At 36.9% G+C, this 17,748-nt stretch overlaps 1 long non-coding RNA gene across 3 annotated transcripts; it reads right to left on the reverse strand.

The window, feature by feature from the left end:
• Nucleotides 1–11,536: 11,536 nt before the first annotated feature.
• Nucleotides 11,537–17,438, reverse strand: LOC134484731 (uncharacterized). 3 transcript variants are annotated; one of them, XR_010062461.1, is made up of 2 exons: nucleotides 16,410–17,438; nucleotides 11,537–13,967 (listed from the first exon to the last, which is right to left on the reverse strand). It is a non-coding gene; the product is annotated as an uncharacterized LOC134484731 (long non-coding RNA). The 3 variants fall into 3 exon arrangements; XR_010062460.1 differs by lacking the exon at nucleotides 16,410–17,438 and adding an exon at nucleotides 14,468–14,946; XR_010062462.1 differs by lacking the exon at nucleotides 16,410–17,438 and adding an exon at nucleotides 14,284–14,456.
• Nucleotides 17,439–17,748: the final 310 nt, after the last annotated feature.

A 17,748-nucleotide genomic window follows, 5' to 3' on the forward strand; every position in this document is an offset into this window, starting at 1 on the left:
GACACAACTATTGGGCCAACTGCATATGAAGAGGAGAATGGCCTGGTTATACATCAATGGGAGGAGAAGCTCTGAGGCCTACCAAAGCTGGAACCCCAATGGAGGTGAATGTCAGGGGGTGATGGAAAAGAGATGGTTATGAGGAGGAACACCTTTATAAAAGAACTGGTGGGGAAAGGAATAGGTTTCTTATGACTGGAAAACTGGGAAAGTGAATAATATTTGAAATGTAAACAAAAATATATAATTTTTATATAAGGAAAAATAAAAGTTTTACAAGCTGAACAGCAAAAGTGAGGAATGTCAATCCCACTTTAGAGGGAGAAGAAATGAACCTCAGGAGGGAAGAGTGAGGGACCTGGGTGAGAAAGGAGACAGTAATGGAAAGACGGGAACATGGTCAGTTATTGGTGGAGAGTAGGACTGAAACCCTGAGTGTCAGCAGAATGAATGGAAACAGGCAACCTCAGGAGCTCAGGTGTTGGAGGTAGGTGGTGGCTCTAGAATATTCCAGAGACCTGAGAGGTAAGAGACTATCAGGACTCAGTGAAATGTCCGGGAGTGGGTAGAGGGAACTTGAAGAGTCTACCTCCATGAGGAAATGAGATCATAAAGTGAGGGATAAGGTGGCCATCCACAAATCAATTCTCTGACCCATATTTGTTGCTGTCTGAAAGAGCTTCAGGGACAAAACCAGAGAAGAGCCTGAGTAAAAGGAATACCAGTGACCAGCCATATATGGGAACCAAATTCAGTAGAGGCCCCCAAGGCCTGACACTATTACTCATGCTTTGCCATGTTCACAAAATGGAACTGACATGACTACCTTCTGAAATACCTAACAAGCAGCTGAAAGAGTCAGATGCAGACAATTACACTCAGTCAATGAACACAAGCTGCCAAGCCCTGTGGTCAAACTAGGGAAAAGCTCGAGGAAGCTGAGGAGGGGAGCAACCCTGTAGGAAGACCAGCAGTGTTAACTAACCTGGACCACAGTGTTTTTTTTTTTTCAGACACTGTGCCATCAATGAGGCATCATGCACCAGCTAATATGAGGCCTCTAAGAAAGGAGTTCTGTTTCTGGACACAACAAGAGAAGATGCACATAACAGTCAAGAGACTTGAGTTCCCAGGGAGTGTAGAGGGCTGGTAGACTAGGGGTGGAGTGGGAGACATCTTCATTCATATGGGCTTCTGGGTAGTAGGTATGGGATGTAGAACAGTCAGAATATGGGCTGGGAGAGGGATGAGATCTGGATTGTAAAATTCTATTAAATAAATTTTAAAAAAGAAAAGGTAAACTAAAATAAACACTTTCTTTCCCAACTTTTTTTTTCCTTTTGGTCATGGTATTTCATAACAGCAATAGAAACTCTGGCTAAGACATGGTATTTTGGACAAAAGTGTGCAAATGCTAACTAGAGAAGGATGACATCTCTGTGGAGTCAAGTTGCATGATCTGATTCAAATGTCCTTATTCAGAGGTAGCAACTAACAGGGAATTTCTAAGACTAAGTTTTCTATCATGACAGTGAATCCTTTTTAAGCCAACCATTATGGGAACCGTGATATCTGGAAACAAATCAAAAGACTGGGAATATAAAAGGAAAGTATCTTGTTGAAACATTCATGGAAGATTCCCACAAACTGGTTGATACTTATAAGTTCTTGTTATATGAGATAATAAAATTATCTTTTTTTTTCCGGAGCTGTGGACCAAACCCAGGGCCTTGCGCTTGCTAGGCAACCACTCTACCAATGAGCTAAATCCCCAAACCCAAAATTATCTATTTTTGCCCTAATAAATTGTGTGCCAACAGTTTGTTCCAATGAAACTTTAGACAAGTAAAACAAAGTTGTTACAAAGTGCTAGTTCTATTCAGACCTAAAACTGAAAGCTGTCTATGTGACAGGAAGCATAGGAGGAACACCTGTGGAAAAGAAAGCAGAGTTTGTAGAAGACCTCATGCAGGGAAGTGCTTCATGCATTTGTAAAAAAAAAAGTGTAAAAGTCCTGAACTTTCATATTGAGTGAAAGTTGTTGAAGAATATTTACAAGTGACTCTGAGTGGATTACATAAGCAGGTTTATTTAAAAATCCATGGTAAATACTAGAAAAAATGGCACCAAAGTGTAATAGAGAAGAAAAGAAAATAAAGTTGAATTTTGGTACAGGTTACAATATGGATATTTTTAACTTGAACATTCTGAAGGTTATTGGATGATTTAATGTGATGAATGACTCAGATAAACTAACAATATTGCACGACTCTTTAATGAAATTGCTCTATACTGAGAACACAACAATTATCTGTGACAAAAATCTATTCAATTATGGTTATATTCTTTAATATTTCTTTTTGAAAACATTCATTTAATTAAATAAAATTCAGTAAGGAAGCAAAGATATCCCTTTTCATCTCTGACATATCCAATCTCTAAACAGGGGTATAGTGCATGAAACTTCATACAGCATTTGCCTACTCCAGGTATCATTAATTTAAAATAATAAGCATAGCAGTGTATCATATTTGTAGTCATTTGTTACTAAGATCTAATAATCTCCTCAGAAAGACCTCCAATAAAACAATCTAAAATAACTTGCCCATTTAAATATTAAAAATCTTAAATATGAAGCTTGCTTATCTTTTTCACAACATATACACCATTTGTTATTATTTCATTTTTACATATGACTTTTAGTCACTCTACCCTTCTGATTTTGATATATGCCAAGCTTCACAAGGAGGAGACTGAACGCTTCTCAGCAGTCCTCATTTTTCCTCCCATTTGCCACTGCATCTGGGCCATATTACAATCAATGAAATTAATATTTTAAATAAATGATAATGGGATGCAAATGTAGATTTTGATATTTCATACAATAAAACAGATAAAAAGAGGCAATAAACAACCAGGTACAGATTTTGCTTTTATATGAAATCAATAAGTTAATAATATCTTATAATATCAACCCTAATTCATATTGAGTCAATGCTGAAATATATGTGACATTTTTTGTGAAAAGATTAAGAAACTTTTCTGTATCTTTGCAAAAACAATTGGACATATTCAACAAAGAAGTGTAGGCTCAGTTATTTTGTAGAAATAATTAAAAAAAAACATTCCTCAAAATATTCTAATAGGTAGATCTAGAACACAAGTTTAATTCTCAGGCTCCAGATAACCAGCTCACATAGTGCTGAACACTAGCCTTCCCTGTGCATATACAATTTTAATTTCCATAGGAAATAATTTTTTTTAAATCTCAAAAGCTATATTTACTTAACAGTAAGATTGTAGAAGAGGAAGATTACTTTTTCCATTTTTATTAAATTGGGTATTTATTTGCATTTAAATTGTTTTTATCTTTCCTGTCCACACGCCTAAACTCTTCCCCTCACCTTTTATTGTGGTTGTCCCCTCCATATTGATATCCCCTTCCTTACTGTCCCAGACAACCAAATATCCAAACTTTTATAATTGGGTAGAGAGCCAAACCAAGAATTCTCAACTGAGGTATCTCAATAGCTGAGAAAGACATCAAGAAATGTTCAGCATCCATAGTTCTCAGAAAAAGGCAAATCAAAATGAGCCAGAGATTCTATATTACACCAATCAGAATGACTAAGATAAAAAAAAAACTGATGAAGTAGCACAGTAGGCTACGATGTAGACAAAGTGGAACACTACTCCACTTGGATATAAATGTGGAGGTTCAGAGAAAATTGCAAATAGCTTTACCTGAAAACCCAGCTTTACCACTCACTTCACCACATACACACAAACTTGATCCACATACAACAAGGACATGTGGTTGAACAGGTTCACAGCAGCCTTACTTACAATAGTCGAATGCTGGAAACAAGCGTGATTTACCTCAACTCCACTGAGGAATAAATAGAGAAAACAAATGTGCTTTATTTAAACAAAGGAACACTACTCAGGTATTAAAAATGAGGACACCAAGAACTTTGTAGGCAAAGGGATGTAGCTGGAAATTAGTGAAGTAACAGAGATCGAAAAGGAAATAACATGGGATGAACTTAGTGACAAGTCGATTTTAACCCCATATCTCAGAAGGCCCACTATACAGAGCATTTATCATATGAAGGGTAACATGTTAGAAGGTCAAATTGTGGATGCTTGCAACCAACTTAGAAGGGAGAACAAAATAATCATGAAAGGCAGAGGGATGGCGGGACTTATTTATAGGTAGAGAATGATGAACAAAGTGAGGTTAGTTGCAAAAATGAAAAGAGAAACGAGAGGATTCCAGAGGAAAAGTGGAATAAATGACAATAAGTATATCAGTGGTGGGTGGTGAACTTGGGTATCCCCAGGAAAGTCCCAGGTGCCAGAGATGCAAGAGGTTCCCATAAACCTAATGGGATAATGGTAGTTGAAATACCAAGCAGCAAAGAGGTAGAACCACTAGAGACTGCCTCCTATAGCTAGACATGCCCACCTGTGAAGGAATGGTGCTGCACACACAGTTCAAAATCTTTATCCTATAAATATCCAAGGCCTACAAAAATGCAAATACAAAAACAGAGCAAAGACTGAAGGGAAGAGCCTTCGGAGACCTCCCCACCATAAGAACCATTTAATCCACAGACTCTAAATCCTGGCCTTATTACTGATTTCAAGATGTGCTTGCAGATAATACCCTAATATGTATGTCCTCTGAGGGGCTCCACCATCACCTGACCGTGTCAGATGTAGATACAGCTAACCTTTTGAAAGAACCTGATAGCCAGAAATGAAGAGTTAGGGGAATGCCTGAAGGATCTGAAGGGGATTGAGCCTAAAATGAATAACAACAGGATCATTAAGTTTACACTTTCGAGGCTCAGGAAATTTATTACCAAATAGAATATACTTGGGTCAGTCATAGGGTTCTGCTACATAGGTCGTAGAGCATATGGAGAAGACAACTGCCTCATTTGCCATATCTGGGAAGGGAGTCAATTGGTCCTGTGGAGACATCATATCCCAGAGAAGGGGGATGTTGGAAGGCTAAAGTGAAGTGGCAAGGAGACGGGGGAGCACCATATTAGAAACGCAAAGGATCAGAATGGGGAATCAAGAAAAAGACCAGTTTGAGCAATGACATTCAAAATATAAAAAAAGAAGAGATTATTTTACACACATACTGTTTATAATATAAGATATTTATGTTTACAATAGAGATGTTCACATCTGTTCTCCTTAAGGATTATATATTCATTATCTATACTGTTTCAGGTTTACTGAAAGTTGAAATCCATAATTTTCATAAATTACTTAGTATTGAAATTTCACAAAGATAAACAAAATTAAAGTTTTATCTTTTGTCCTTATAGCTATAAATCTTTAGTTACCTCGATGTTAAATTAAAAAAAAAACAAACATATTTTGTATTTCTATCCCATTAGGTTTCCATTCCATGCCTCAAATGTCTCTCAGTCTTTGCTGTACTTCTCTATATTCCCTCCATTGTCGCCCTCTGTTTCTTCACATTTGACATTCCTGTTCCTGACTGTGTCCCTCAGCAATCCATAAGTACATTTGTACTTCCCAAAATGGAGACAGTCTGGACCATGTCCCTTGACACTTACACTAAACTGGTCATACAAATAGACAGTTTGGAGAATTAACATTCAGATTATAGCGAATTTGTATCCCATTTTTCCTTTTTGATCTGGATTACCTCATCTATGATGACTTTCACAAGATCCATTCCTATCCTGAAAATTCCATGCTTTCCTTATTCCGATCTGTAAAAGCATCCATTTTCTTTATGTCTTCATTTGTTAAGGAAGAACTTGAATATTTTCACATTATGAAGGGTCTCTATATAGGATGAATCAACATTTGGATTTATACCCTCGAGTTATATCATTAGGCGTATCCATTTCCATATTCCTGAAGAATCATCATATTGGTTTCAAAAGTTGTTATAGAATTTTGCCTTCCCACCAGGAGAATAGGAATGCTCCCCTCTCTCCATTATACAGTAAAGATAAGTTGGCTCATGTGTTATTAACCTAGGTTTTCTGAAATGATGAAAAAAATCTCAGAATAATTTTGTTTTGCATTTCCATAATGTATATGGATGGTACATATTTGCCATTAGATTCTTATTGATTTCAGTTCTTCAATTGTGAATTTTTTGTTTAGATATGTAGCCCAATTTAATTCAATTTCCTTGATATATAGTTCTTTAGTTTTTTATTTTGTTTTATAGAAGCTCATTGCTCAACGTGTACATGTAACCAATGCTTAGTATTTTTGAAAATAGCCACTTTAATTTAAATTTGCTAAGGTCAAATCATATAATGTGCTCCCATTAAACTCACAGAATTGGCAGATCTGTTGTAGCTAAGAAAATTCATTAAGGTCACTTTATGAAACATCCCTATATCAGAAAACATACTCTATGTACATAAAATTGAAGAATATACTTTAATTGTTTAATTTTTTGAGAATTTCCACCAAAGTATTTTGAGGACAATTTACCCATTTATTTTGTCAACATCACTCTATTTCTTTGAATCCTACTTTTCTGTAACTTCTACAGTAAAATACTGTTTAATAATCCCATGATAATCCCTTACAAAAAATTTTTCAATCCTCCAACAAAAGACACTAACTGTCCAGAGTGTGTCAGTTAGGAGGAACAGCTTTCAGGCATTTATACTGCATTTTGGACTGTGACTGGCTTGAAGCTGTGCAGGAAACCACAGCTGCTATGTGACATGAGAGTATCACTTCTTGTATCCAGACGACGCTCTTTATGTCTGACCCCACCCACAATTTGGGCACCTACAGTCTCTTAGCACCTTGTTTCAGGATGGCTTTTGAGTCTTGGGGTATAACATGCATATCCAACTCGTTATGGCTGAAATCAATAAAATGTAGACAACTATATAATGAATGAAAGGAAGAGGTCACTCCTGGAAAGTATTAACAAGATTGTCATAACCTCTGGCCATGTTAGGTAATGAAAGGTTTGAATTAATAAAATGAAAGACAATATAGGAAACATGGAGAAAACACAGATTATTTAGATTTACAGTCCAAAATCTAGAATATATTTTAAAGCATTAGTGATTTATGTGGGGAGCGGGTGTAGCGGCAATCCCAAGATGGAGCCCGGGACTGCTGCCGAGTCTCAAGATTAGCACCTGTAATTAAGCCACGCCCAATCGTGAGAGCTGCGCAGGCGCACGATGACGATAGATCAGGCCATGTGACGTGGACCTATGAATGGAGGTCACGCAGACTGGACGGTTGAGGTGGTTGAGGGAGGATATAAGGGAGTGGGCTCGGGGGCTGGATGGAGGCATTGTTCCTGCTTGCAGACAAAAGGGTTCCTGAATAAACTGCTTTGAGAAGAATGTGGGGTGTCACTCCTTTCCTGCTGGTCGGGGTTGGAAGTGACAATAAATACTAGATGTATTCGATTTATCAATATTAAATCAGCTCATTTTTTATAATTTAAACAGCTCTATACTAAACAATTACATAGAATCGGTATTTAATTTCTCCCACCTCAAATATCATAGGACCACATGTATTCAGTTGAAAAGAAATGAATATACATTTAAATAGCATTTAAAGTGTCTAAGACTATTTCATAAAGTAGAGAAAAAATTGAATACATTAAAATTATATTTTTGAATCTGGTTTTATCTAACAATGACAGAGAAAATAAGGAGAGAGAGTGAGACACGGGGACAATGAGGCAAAAGGGAAGGTAATGAAGAGGGAGAAAAAGTTACAGACGACTGACACAAAGAGAGGAAGAGAGAGTATTACACACTAATTTACACCTATACACACATATTCTCAATAAAATACTTGTGAACAGATTCAAGTCAACATTAAAAATAATCTTCAACCAGATAAGCTTTCTTCAAATCCCAGACATAAAAGTTTGATTAGTCCTGGGGAAGCTGTAGGTATGGAGGATATAGTTCAACATAATAAAGGCAAGGTACAAGAAGCCAACCAAAATCATCTTGCTAAAGAGAGAAAAATCAAATGCAGTTCCACTACAAGCAGGAGAAGACAAGCATATACACTGGTTTCATAACTATGTATTATAGTATTTGTAATTTTAGTTAGAACAATATGACAACTGAAGAAGATCCAGGGAATACAAATGAAAAACGAAGAAATCAAAATGTTCTCATTTGCAGATGTTGTGATACCATTTTAAAAACTCTAAAAATGTATCAGTCTCTTAAGACTGAAAAATAGGGTCATAAAAGCAGAACATCATACGAACACACAAAATTCCTTAGCTTTACTTTTTGCCAATACAAACCATACTGTGAGAAAATATGGGTAAAATTCTCCTCACAATAATCTGAAAATATAAAATTAAATATTGTGGATAAAAATATTTAAAATGCAAAGACCACTATGAATTAGATAGAAGTGATCCTGAATAGAGACAATTGTTCTCTAAAAGATTAAGTTTCTTAAAGTTGAAAATACATTCATAAATAGTAGAATTCAAAGTGATTACTCAGAACACACTATCTTTACTGTTTTCCAATTTTAAGCAATGGGAGAAAAATCAGGGAAATATTCCACTTGAAAGACTCTTAAAATACATAACAAAATACCCTGGATTAGCAAAGTTATAAAGCATACTATTAGTTAGAAGACATATGAAGTAATGAAGATCCATCCAGAATATATAAGGAAATGTTCCAGCTGATGTTCTGAAGGACCTTAAAGACTTGAATAAATCAAAGCTTTTATAGTTTTAAGTGTAAGTAGATAATATAATAATGTCAATTGTTAATTAATTAATAAAGCTGTTGAAATAAATATTGATTAGAAAATTTTACTACAATAAATCACCCACTTATATGAAACTCAAGAATTTGACTATAATTATTCTACTATAGGACAGAGGACAACTTTAAAGTGCAAAGTGCTAGCATGTTTAGGGAGATAATTTTAAAGAGAAACAAAGAGGGAGGAAAAATATCATGAGATTAAAAAATGTAAGGGTTACATACACAGTGTGATGTTGTTGGCAGAGTGAGTATTTCAAAAGATTGGAGCGTCCAGGATTTATTTATTGATTTAAAAGGTGAGGTTACATGGCAACAGGAGTCTAGACTATCAGATCAGATCTCCAGAAAATGCCAAATGTTTCTGATAGTACTACTAATTTATAGTAATCATAAAAGTGCCAAGGTGGGAAATTGAAGGTTTTTTTCACCTCACAAGTTACAGTTCATAATGGAACACAAGAAAAGGACACACGGAAGCAGCATGAAAATTAAGAGGAACTCTGCTTACTAATCTGCTCAGCTACCTTTTCTCTGTAACCTCCTCAGCTTACTAGTGTTGGTACCATCCACAGTGGGCAATGTCCCCATACATCATCTAGCCATCAAGAAAATGCAAAATACTGATGCCTACAAGCCATTCTGATGGAGTCAGTTGCTCAATAATGCATCATTTAGACAGTCACAATAAGCAATCACAGCAAGCCATAAAAGCAAAATAGAAAACTTAGCCAACGAAAGATAAGAGTACCCCTTCATGAATGGAATTTGAGATCAAAAGTGAAGTTCTATGTGAGGAAGAACTTAGAAGGAATTATGCCAGAAATCACACTTTATTTAAAATAAAAAGTGACAACAAGACAAAGCCACAAATAAAATATTGTGAAGTTTGACATTTTGAAACCTCTTCTGGAGATTGCAGGGTAGACTCAGGACATGGTTTTTGGTTGGCAACAACATTGACGATCCAGTGTTTTGGTGGAGGATTTTCCATCAGATGCCTTAGCTTTACTACAGATGCTAGGTCCAAATTACAAATCATAGTCAGTCAAGTGTTTGCCACATCTTGTGCTCCAAAGAAAAGGAGCAGTTCATTTAGTGATGATTTTGTGATGACTCTAACTCATATCAGAGTCATAGATATTGCCAGCATATAGAAAACCACAAGACCCGTTGTCAAACACGTATTCTCCGCATTGCCCACAGTCACCATAGTAATATGAGTGGTGAGCTGTACAGTATGATTTGTTTCTGTTTTCTGTTTTTGCATCGTATAAACCTTGTTTCTTTGAACGACAGAGAAGTTTCAAATAAAATAATGAATAATTTTTGCATTGAAAGCTATTGGTGGCTTGTTGTTGTAGTTGAAAATGAAAACCTCAAACAATCTTCACTCGGTCCTCTTCTTTTAGGATTGGGTTGATTAGCTATTTCTTTTGCTTTTGGTTTCATTTTAATGATTTTTTGTTTTATTTTGTTTTCTTTTTCTTTTTGTTCTTTTCTACATGCAGAGATCAAGAGTGGTTAGAAGAATTTCAAGTACAAATTCAGATGGCTGGAAAGAGACCAGTCTTTCTAACAGGTCCACATTGTTTGCTGTACTAGGGATTTTTCTCTTGCCTTTAATGTTGCCCATTTCCACTTTTTGGATCCTTTTATCCTGGCATAGTTAATACTACATATATATTATAATTATTTAAATTTCAACTCTGAATCTAAGTGCTCTATCTCCCTCCCAAAACCAGAGACATGGATTGAGTCTTGTTTGCTATCGTTTTGATTCTTAGATCGGGAATCTTCCTGCGAACACTGAAGGTCCTGTTCCCAAATTGATTCTGTATAGTTCAATAAAGATGCTCTTGGCCAATCAGTTGTGTGGATTTCTACCAACAGGCTAGTAGACACAAGGGTGGAGAAAGGATTTAGGGTGGAGCAAGAGTTACCAGTCATGTGAGATCTGGTATGGAGTGGCCATTGGTGTAGCAGGCAGGATGTTAAAAACACAGTAAGATGAGTGCATATTTGGGGTGCTGAGCTATGACTAATGTCAATTGAGAAATTGAGTTAGGGCAGATTTAGAGGTGTTGAGAAGGGGGTAAAAAGGACAGCTTGCTATTTGGTAGAGGCTTAAAAAAACCTGACAATAGAGCTAAAGCACATCAAAAGTTCCTAAGCATATGTGGCTTTCAAGTGCATTGTAAGGGAACTTGAACAGCTCTGGTAGCTTGTAATTCCTGGAGCTTAAAGTGAGGCAGTAGGAACAACCTTCTGCAGAGTATTATGAGAGCAATCCATGACCATAAGGAGCATGTGCAAAGTCATCTTGACCATGAGAGTTAGACTGTCCCACATGTATCTTTTGATTATAACCATTTCTTCTTTGTGATCTTTTAGTGTTCCATTTGCTTAAAACTATTACTGAAAAGGGTAAAATGATTCTAAAGGCTACTCTTCATTGTCAACTATTCATTGGAGATTAATTAAACCCCAACGATAGAGGGAATATGTGAAGAATTTCTGCATAACATAAGGTCAATGTCAAATGAACTTCTTATATTTATCTTTGTGGTAGGATGTTTCAACATTAACCTAGATCTTTATCAAGAAATATTCTTTCTATTATTTTTTCAGGCATCTGCAGATACATCCTTTTGAGGAATGAATTCTTCATACTGGAGACTATAGAGGGGACCTGCATTTCAGTGATAATTAAACATCACTTCAAGACATCAAAGCAAAATATCAAAGTGAGAATGGAATAAATTTATTAAGACAGTGTTTTGCAAACAACTTCTTTCAAAACATCTTTGGAAGGAGAATTCTGAAATTTTGCATTTCCTTTTTGACTTTGCTGGTACTCTGACAGAATCAACTCTCAATTGTTTGGGACTTTACGGGGAATTAAACACTACAAACAGAGATGAATGCATCATATGCTCTGCCGTCTGTGTTAATATGGCTACAGAGAAGAACAACTATGCTACAGCTATTCTTCTGTTTTTTCAAATATTATCCTCATACAAAGTGTGGAATCTAAGGGTTGCTGGATGGATAGGTCGAGAACACTGGCTGAGAGCTGCAAATGCAGAAGTGGGATGGTACATGCTTGGGGCGTAAAAAGCCTGTGTGTAGATCATAAACAACTTCAAAATATTCATTGCTTTAATAATTACTTGGAAGTGGACTTCTGTAAAATGACTTCAGCAGACCAGCATGGTAGAGAAACAGTAACTGATTCCCTGGAGATTTAAATGCACTGGATTGTGAAACATGGACTTAGAGGTAGAGACAAGTCAGTGAATGAAGACTGGATTATCAAACCTCTGTTGTCTCTTAAGTTTCCCTACCCCATGGTTTGAGGCCTACAGCAACAGATTTTTTGGAATGAGGAATAGAATGAAAGCCAATTTGTTGAAAATCCCAGTCATAAGAAAATACTGACATCATCTGTGACAAACATCAAGTCTCATCATGGCTTCAGCATGTCTGAATGTCTGCTGTCAGCATGGGCTTTTACTGCCATCCCTTTAATAAATGCAGAGCTCCAATCTGCTTCAGCCACATCATCATCTCTTCATTCTGTTGCAGGTAGATTAGATCACTGTGTCTGCCTATGCAGTCTTTCTCTACATATAAGGACCCAAGGAACAATTCTCACTCCAGGGAGCTGTTGAAAGTAATCTTGAATTGCATTGGTGTTGTTAGTAGATGTAATGTCTTCAAATCCCAGAAGACCATGTTTGCAAAGGAGTTGATTGAGGAAGTCTTGGGTATTTCAGTATTAGGGGCAGGTTGGATCGATGAACAGGACCGCCTTCCCAGACTAGATCTTGCAGTTCACATACACGTGAGCCATGCTGACAGGGTGCAGCTTCCAAGAAAAGAATGTTCAGTTGAAGATATTGGTCTGTTTGAGAATGGCAAACCCAATGTATTCTAAACCATGCATTCTATTTGAATCCCCGTAGAAAACATGGAAGAAAGAAGCCTTTACTTTTTCATTTTTGCACTCACAGTGATACCAAATCCTCATAGACATTAGAACCTGCATACTGAATATTTATCCATATGTCAATGACCAGATAAGACATCTTTCCTTTTGGACTAATAAACTAATGGATTCTAGGACTTTAAAAATAGTCAGTCATTGTTAAATTATGTGTTCCATAGTCTGTGATCATTGTGACTAGTCCGATTTCTCTGTACAGAGAGATTCATCCTTTACTGTCTGTTGGGGAACACCAACTACTACACCAGATATCTAGAGAAGACCTTTTATGGCATTTTGTCTCTAGTAAGAGTTTCAGGTCAGTTACAAATTTCCAATGGCCACATTACCTTAGTCGTATTTTCATATGATGCTTTGATACAGTCCTTCTTTTTTTCTATAGTTCTTGGCAACATAATTAAAATAGCAATTGTAACCTATTAAAGAAATGCACAGTAATCTATTTGCATGAATGCAGCAGAGAGGATTATAGGATAAACAAGAATTGGAAAGCAAGATATCCTTCCTTCCTAGGTCCAAGACCAGGAAATCTTAACTACATAAAAATCTGAGACAAATTGTCTGAAGTTTGTTCTTTTCTTCAATCATGGGGATCCTAGTGAAGGAGCTCAAGTCTGAAGAGTTGGCAAAAATTACCCTCATTGCTACTCCAGGTCAACTGCTGAATACCTCATTCATGGACCTGAAGAAACTCTGTATCCATCCTTCTATAATGTGTATATATCAATGTATCATTCATAGAATGGACACTTTACTGTTGGTTTGAAAGCAACAATTTGTCCCTGGAGAGACACAGATTTCTTCTTTCGCACATTATTTGACAGGCTGATGGTGGGTCTCATAAGTTCATTCCGGGATTTGCTTTACAATAATCATTCAGTTATCTGGAAGAAACACTTTTTAATGTAGTGAGATCTACTAGAACAATATCAACCATCATCTTCCATTCCCAGTTTAATGCTGAATCATTCTCCACTAATTGTCTGTGGTCTCTGATGACAGCAGCATCTCCACAGACTAGTCTGAATATTGCTCTTAGCACTGCATTTAGGATACATCAATGTGATTTCCTTACCACTTTCATTCCCAGGAGAGTTTTTCAATTCATTTCATCTGATGCGTCTAATCTACATTGTCAGCCAGGATGAGTTTTGAGAGTTTTTCTAAAAAAATAAAGAAAAAATGGAAGAAATGAAAGAAAGGAATCCGGCAAGTATATCTCACCAATTGACTCAGAAATCTAAAGTGTTAGTCAGTGGAAATACTAGTGGAAAGTCTGAGATCATGAAGTCTCAACTAGAAGCACTTCTCTCTCCAAGATATTAGTGTAAGAGAGAAACTGCACTATTGGTATCCAAAGCATGGAGAAGTTTACTCTGAGCAGAGGACACAATACTTGCCTTTTATTTCTTACTTAGGACCTTTTTATAATTGACAAAAAGAATAAATGCAATGAGCTCTCAGTAAAACATCTGTTACCTTCAAAATTCTTGGCATTTGGAATAAAGAAATGAATGATATAAAAACTCTGACTTCCAGGAGCCATAAGAACTGCGAAGTCCAGATGTTTCTGAGAGGCTCGCAGCTCTAGATTCCCATATGCAGAAGGCTCAGAACAAGTCTATCTCTTCAGTGATCCTACTCAACTCCTACAAGGACTCACTGAGCTTTCCGAAGTACCATGTATTTCATCCTTTTTTTATAACAAGACAGAAGACCACCTTCCTTCTTCCCATCTCTGATCTCGTCATCCTCTTCCTTCTCACTCCACAATGACTGTTTACTCTCGATTAGAGTTAAATTAGTAAACACTAGAGGTACTGAAGGGATATCTGAAGGGAGTTGCAGTCACGACAACACTTGTGACATCACAGAAGAAGCTAGTCCTCTCCAGGTTTCAATAGATGTTTCAGGGAGGGCCTACTGATTATGTCATTGTGATGTGCCATGGCTTACCTGTTAAACATCTTTCCTTACATTGACCAGATTCAAGGGTGCCCATTCCACGTATGTCTCATGTGACACAGTAGAAACCTTTATGTACTCCATCTCTCTAAAGCTAGAGACTTCTCTTTGCTTTATTAGCAGTTACAAACTTGGGATGGAGAAAGGTAGTCAGTGGCTTGGCATGGGTAGAAAAGATTTTGGAACATCTAGTGTAGAAGATTCTTCTAGATAATGTTTTTATTCTCAGGTTCATTCCTGAGATATAGAGTTCAATTTTCTTGGTTATCTATGTATCACAAAGGCCAGTATTTTCCCTACAGACCTTTAATTAAATGAATATTGTATATCACTTTCTTATTGTACTTTCCTTGACAGGGGACTTCATAAATATTCCTGAATGTGTACTGAAAAATTCTTTTTTCCTATTCCATTATCTGCAACAAAGTGATTTTGGCAACAAAGTGTGCCCAGCTATAGAGTGAGCATAACAGTGTGAGTACTGTGTACTCACTTCAATTAATAAACTCCTAAAAGCTTCTTTTATGTAAAAATTACCAGGCATCAGAAAAGCAAAGGGCAACATGGACTACAGAATTCGGTTCTCTAGTCCCATTCGATATCAAACCTGCACTACCTATCTTCCTGTGTTCCCATAGCCAGAATAAGGGTTTTGGATGTTTTATCATTATTCGTCCTTAAGTAGCAACCTTAGATACAGGAGGATAGGCAGGGAGAAGAATGACATGTTTATCAGTCAAACCTCAAACTCAATATGTTCATAATACAGGAGGGAGTCTATTTGACATTGTCATTTCTGAATTCTACATTCTTGACCTAGTTTGGCAGATTCTATGTTAATATTCCACTGAACCACCTAGCTGTAGGAGTCACCAAAAGTGTGTATATATAAATACACACAAACACACACATCTGGCACCAAAATGATATAAAATTGATGAACCTAAGAACTGCAATCGGCCAGGAATCATATATAGACATTTCCTGAGAGACACTGCTAGAGTATGTGAAATACAGAGGTAAATGATAGTGGCAAACCCATGAACTGAAAATGGACTTCTTGTTGGTAAATGTTGAGAAAGGATTACAAGATCTGAATGGGGCTTTAATCCCCACAAGGACAATGCCAATACACGAAACCTTTCTGGTACTAAATCAATATTCAAAGACTGCTCATGGGCAGACCAATGTCTCCAACTGCAAATGTAGCAGAAGATGGCCTTCGTGACACCAATGAAAAAAGAGGCCCTTGGTCCTCCCTAGATTTGATTCCCAGTTCAATGGACTGTCAAGAGGCAGTAAGGGGGGTTATTGAAAAAGGGGAAGGGGACAGGTTAGGGCTCTTATGGACAGGAAACTGAGAAAGGAAATTACATTTGAAATGTAAATATAGAAGTATCCAATTAGAAACACAATAAAAATTCCTAAAGAAATGATAGAGTTAAAAGAAAAGAAAACTGTCAATGAATCACACATATTGACACAGAAATCTAAAGGGTAACTGTCAGGGAATGGTAATCAGAGAAATACTAGTGGAAAGACTGAGATTATGATGTCTGAACTAGATGCACATCTCTGTCCCAGATATCTGTGTCAGAAACAAAGTGCACTATAGGAATCCAAATCAAGGAGGAGTTTACCTTGAGATGACATGACGATACAATACTTGTTGTCCCTCCTTCCTCAGGACTATTTTTCCTGGGGAAAAAGAATGAAAGCCATTAGCTCTCAGAAAAACAACTGTAAACTTCCGAATACCTGACTTTTGGAATAAAGAAATTAATGATAAACAACTTCTGACTTCCAGGAACCATAACAAGCAATGAAATCCAGATGCTACCGAGAGGCTCCCACCTCCTGAATCCCATATGGGGAAGGCTCAGATCAAGGCTATGTGTTCAGTGAACCCTCACAACCCCTACACAGCACTCCTTGTGCTTTCCCATGTACCACATATTTCTTCGTTTTTTAAACTAAAACTTCCTAGGCCAACTTCCTTCTCCCCATCTCTGATATCTACATCTTCTTTGATCTTCCTCACAAATAGCTGTTTACACTGAAATAAAGGCCAATTAATAAACCCTAGAGGTACTGAATGAATGTCTGAGAGGCAGTTGCAGTCTGGAAAACACTGTGACATCACAGGAGAAGCTAGGGATCTCCAGTATACAAGAGATTTTTCAGGGCCAGCCTAATGATGATGTCACTGAGAACTGCCATGGCCTACCTGCTAAAGAGCTTTCTTTATATTGACCAGATTCTAAGGTGACCTTTCCAGGTGTGTCTCCTTTGACACAGTGGACACATTTATGTAGAACATCACTCTAAAGCTAGACAGTTCTCTTTGCTTTATTAGTGGTTACATGCTCTGAATGGAGAAAGTTATTACGGGTTTCGCATGTGTAGAAAAGATCTAGGAACATGAGATGTAGGACAATCTTCTGGATTATAATTTTATTCCCAGTTCCATTCCTGTGACAAACAGTTCAATTTCCTAAGTTCTATCTGTTTCCCAAAGGCCATTGTTTCCCTACAGATATTTAATTGAGTGGATTTTGTATTTCATTTTCTAATTGTTCATTCCTTGATAGGGCACATTATAGATATTCCTGAATATGTACTCAAAAATTCTGTTTTGCAATTCTAGTTTTTTGCAATGATTTTCGCAACAAAGCTGGCCAATTAAAGAGTGAATGTAATAGTGTAAATATTGTGTTCCTACTTCAAGTGATAAACTCCCAAATTTTTATTTTATGCAAAAATTACCTGACATCAGTAAATCAAAGGACAGCATGGACTATAGCATGCGGTTCTGTATTCCCATTAGGTATCATTTCTGGAATATCTACCTTCCTGTGTTCCAAGGGTGAGACTTCAGGCTTTTGGATATTTTACCATGATTCTTTTTTCAGGCCATACAAAAGATACAGGATGATGGGAAGGGAGAGGAATGGCTTGAGGCCCAGTAAAAGCTCAACA

The sequence above is a fragment of the Rattus norvegicus genome (genome assembly GCF_036323735.1).
Source record: "Rattus norvegicus strain BN/NHsdMcwi chromosome Y unlocalized genomic scaffold, GRCr8 chrY_unlocalized_4, whole genome shotgun sequence".
Classification (NCBI taxonomy): domain Eukaryota; kingdom Metazoa; phylum Chordata; class Mammalia; order Rodentia; family Muridae; genus Rattus; species Rattus norvegicus.